The 4,681-nt window shown below is 36.9% G+C and overlaps 1 long non-coding RNA gene across 1 annotated transcript; it reads right to left on the reverse strand.

Annotated features, from left to right (window-relative positions):
* Nucleotides 1–803: 803 nt before the first annotated feature.
* On the reverse strand, nucleotides 804–3,468 carry LOC144703794 (uncharacterized). The gene is made up of 2 exons (XR_013581627.1): nucleotides 2,892–3,468; nucleotides 804–1,134 (listed from the first exon to the last, which is right to left on the reverse strand). It is a non-coding gene; the product is annotated as an uncharacterized LOC144703794 (long non-coding RNA).
* Nucleotides 3,469–4,681: the final 1,213 nt, after the last annotated feature.

Genomic DNA, 4,681 nt, shown 5'->3' on the forward strand with positions numbered 1-4,681 from the left:
AATTGAAATAATTCTATCTTGAGCTTTTTGACTGAAATATTTAAAATCAAAATTAAGTTTTTTACTTGATTTTGATTAATTAAAAACATTATTAAGCATAATTAAGGTTTATTAATTAGAAAATTAATTCATCTTTGAATTCATTCATTAAAATTGGATTAAATTCTTACTTACTGCCTCCCTGTGGTTCGACCCCTTGCTTGCTCTATATTCTATATTTAGTGATTAAGGGTATTTATAAAATTTATTGTATATGTCTAAACGTTAAATTAACGACATATTTACACGCATTTTTAGGTATATCAAAGTGCAATTTCAAAAACCCCTTCTTGATTATTAATTCCCAATTTTAATTCATAAAAATTGTCTTAAAATTTTAAAATAATTGGGAAATTAGTAATTCGAATTAATCTGATCTTATAATTAAAATTATTCTATCTTGAGTGTTTTGACTGAAAATATTTAAAATCAAAGTTAAGTTTTTATTTAATTTTGATTGATTGAAAACAAAATTAAGTATAATTAATGTTTATTAATTGAAAAATTAATTCATTCTTGAATTAATTTATTAAAAATTTGATAAAAATTCTTGCTTGTTGCCTCTGTGTGGTTTGACCCCTTGCTCATTCTATACACTGTATTTGGTGATTAAGTGTATTTATAAATTTTATTGCATAAGTCTAAAGCCAATCAACGGCATATTTATACATCATTTTTAGGTTTATCAACAATCATCAACAAGAATTAGGAACCATCTTGCCTCTGTCAATGACGTAACAAGGGATGGTCCCCACACATCACAATGAATCAAAGAAAATAGAACCCAACTTCTTTCACCATTCTCATTATAGGACACTCGCTTTTGTTTGCCACATTGACAAGAGTCACACAATTTTAGAAATTTCAAGGTCTTTAGAAAAAATAGGAAACATTTTCTCCATTAAAGTAAAAGCTGGATGTCCCAAATGAAAATGTAAAAGTTTGAAATCTTCAAGTTGATTGCTTCTCTTCTCTTCAGGCTTCCAAGCATCCACCATCATCCCACCCTTCCAAGCATCCTTGATGTAGATCAGCCCATTACTCTCCTCAAAGGGTGAAATCTTCTGGTTCCTTGCCTTCTCATACACAAAACACCTAGAAGGATAAAAAATTAGTGTACACCCAATACCACGAGCAAGACGTTGGGACGAAATTAATTGAGCCTTGAGATTAGGCACGTGGAGAACATTCATAATAGTTCCCGCACTTTCTACTTTAACATTACCAATGTTTGTGACTTGTAGTGCTTCTCCTCATGCAGTGAATACTTTCTTAATCCCATCACAAGGGGAGTATGTATAGAATTTTGCATGATAAGGCGTCATATGGTCAATTACTCCAGAATCGAGAATCCAATCTTGATAAATTTGGTTTTGTGGATAAGAAGGGTTACCTAATCTAGTAACCGTGTTTGCCATGGATGTAGAGCTGACTAGGGCCTTCAGCTTTTCAAGCTATTCTCTGAGATGACTCACTTCATCAATGTTTGGTTTCACAATATATTTAACTGTCCCCTGATCTGATGATTCAACTCCTCATGGATCACTTCCTCCGGTGTGTGCAGGGTGAGCTTGGATTTTTGGAGGTCATCTGTGCAAATCCCAGAAATGATCTTTAGTATGCCCTCTCCGCTTACAATAATGACATACAATGGGACTTTTAGTGCCCCTACCTCCTTGACCTTTACGGCTTTGATATGTTTCAAGGCCATCTTGCCCGATAATTTTATCTGCACTCTTAGAATATGCTGCTCGAGTGGCTGCTCCAGTCTTTTGCCCCTTCACTTTGGCCATCAGTCCCAAACTGTTCTCCTCCTTTAACACATTACTTTCAACTTGTAATCGGCCTTGTTCCTCCAATATGAGGTTGATAGCTTGTTGTAGATCAGGAATATTCTCTTGGTTCAAAATCGGACTCCTTAGTAATTCATATTCAGGGTTCAAACCGATCAAGAATTTGAATAGTCTGTCCGTGAGAGTACACTCCCATTCATCTGGATCGAGAATTGGTCGATAGTGATCCAATTCCAACCAAATGACTTGTAGTTTGTTCACATTATCTGTTACACTCGTATCACCCTACCGTAGACTCCAAGCTCTAATAACAAGCTCATAAGTCCTCCACAGATTGCTCTTTTTATGAGAATTCTTATGAACATAATTCCAAATCTTCTTTGCTGTCTTCAGAAATGACATCTTTGGAAGTTCATCTTTAGTCATACTGCTGAGTAGAAATACATGTACAATTGCATCGTCTCGCTTCCATGATTTATCAAGAGGATCAGATGGGGCCATTTCTGAAACTAGATGATCGCTCAGCTCTCGCCCAATCAGATTAAGCTCTAATACTTGACCCCACTGAGTAAAATTTCTCCCATTGTATCGAAGTGGCTTAGCAACTAGTGGAATCACAAAGGGAAGGAGGCTATGAGGATCACCTAAGTCTCTGGCTTCATGCGTTCCACTTGCTGCCATAGATGACGCCTCACTAGCCATCTTCTGATATGTTAACTGGTCAATGACATTAACACACCCCACACATATTTCCTATCCTGCTCAGCAGACAAACAGAGCCACAATCGTCGAAACATGTAACACAATCACAATGCCTGGATACCTAGCAAGAACGAACATAACACTTTCTTCTTCAGATTCAAGGAAAAGAGGAATATTAGCCAACCTGTTTTTCTTTCGAATGAATCTGATTGGTAGTGCCAAGAATCCATGAAATACTAGGAAATACCACGAAATACCAAGAATCCACGAAAGTTGAAAAAGGCATACACAGTCGTAGAGACAAACAACAACACTGCTTTCTTCTTTGGATTCAAGGTTAGAGAAATACGAACCAACCTGTTTCTTCTGAATGAAATTGATTGGAAGCGCCAAGAATCCAAGAAGCACCACAAAATCTCAACCGATTGACTCCAAGAAGCACCACAAACACTTTCTAAGACACGCCAAGCCAATGCCACTCCTCGTGTCTTCCACACACCCACAGATCCGAAGCCATGTCATTGCTCTGTTGGCTTGGTTGACCTAACCCTAGGTCATTAGGTGAAGAGAGAGAGAGAGAGGGCAGAACAGAACAAAGAACACAACATTCATTAAAGATGTCTCCCGTGTACCCTGAATATAAGGGGTACACGGATTGGGTACAGTTAATGGGCCCATTACTTATTACACAGATTGTGGCCATTACTCATTAAGTAATATCAAGATAAAATGAAAATAAAAGAAAACTCCTCAGTTAACATCTTGGATTTGCAGGGTTCTATTGCATTCCCCGCACTTTTTTAACATAGTAGATACATGATTGACATGATAGAAGTGAATAGGATCCTATCATTTTCTTACACTTTTTAACATGTTTTATGTAAATATATAAATTAAATATACATACTAATATCTAAAAAAGTGATCAAAGTTTGTTTTTCTGTATTTGAATTGGGGAGTTCTCTCATACTTCACCATGAAAGTTAATGTTGAACTGAATTTTAAATGCATCTTCACCTTTCTTGCTCCTGATCCCCCAAGACTCAACATATATATAGTGACCCTTAATGACAAGCATAAATGCCTTCACAAAGGGTTGGTCAACTTAGGCTGCATAATGCTCATTGAATGCATCCTAATCCTCTTCATATTTATTTATTATTTTTTCATCTTATTCAACTCAGAATATGATCGTATAATTATAAATGATAGATTTGTAACTCAGAAAATGGATGATAGAATTACAAATGTTAGAGTTGTAATTTATGATTTTGAAAATGTTGAAAATAAATTAAAACACATTTACGTATGTTGATTCATTTTATTTCATGAAGCAGGGAACTTCGGTTACAGTCACATGGGCATCAGTTTAATACATTGAATATGCAGTACTACATGTGTATTAAATTATGATATCTTCTTAGATATACATATATCGTGATCCTGAATGTAAGAATTGATGTAGATTTCGATTTAAATTTATGATGATCGTGAAATATCCTTGCCTTGTCTTTATTACAGTCCATCAAGTTCATTTATAATTCCTAAATGTGAGTTCTAATGTTTTAAATATTATCTTCTAAATATCTCAAAAGGAAGTGATGAACATGATGTAAAACTTGAAACATGGACTCATGGGGTTCTGCAATGAGATTCAATGAAGTCCTTCCACACATAGACTAATTGATGTCGGACGTCATCTAGGACCTCGTTCGGTCGACACCGAGTATGATGGCTCGGTGCCGATAATGGATAATGGTATCAATGTCGACTGTGTCGTCATCCGACAAATGCAACCCTAATGGGTTATGTAACTACGACGTGATGAATGGATGTCCTACGTGTCATACGTGCAGGCTCCAACTCGAGGGAGGCCCCAAGCTCCAAGCTTGGACGGGGTCGCTGAGTGACGGCGACGGTGGCCTCTTGAGCCTCGTAGGAGCGACGAAGGTGTCAACGGCAGAACGGAATCTCTGCGTAGGGCTCGCACGTAACGAACGTACTCGTCCTCACCGATAAGACACTCAACTGTTGTAGTTCTGTTAATACCTCTCTCACCTACCTAGCCCAAGCGCGGTGGAGTCAAGACAAAAATGTACTGCAAAAGGTAAATAAACGAGCGACAGGAGAGGACAACAAACCTTGTC

The sequence above is a fragment of the Wolffia australiana genome, chromosome 5 (assembly GCF_029677425.1).
Source record: "Wolffia australiana isolate 7733 chromosome 5, ASM2967742v1".
In the NCBI taxonomy this organism is placed as follows: domain Eukaryota; kingdom Viridiplantae; phylum Streptophyta; class Magnoliopsida; order Alismatales; family Araceae; genus Wolffia; species Wolffia australiana.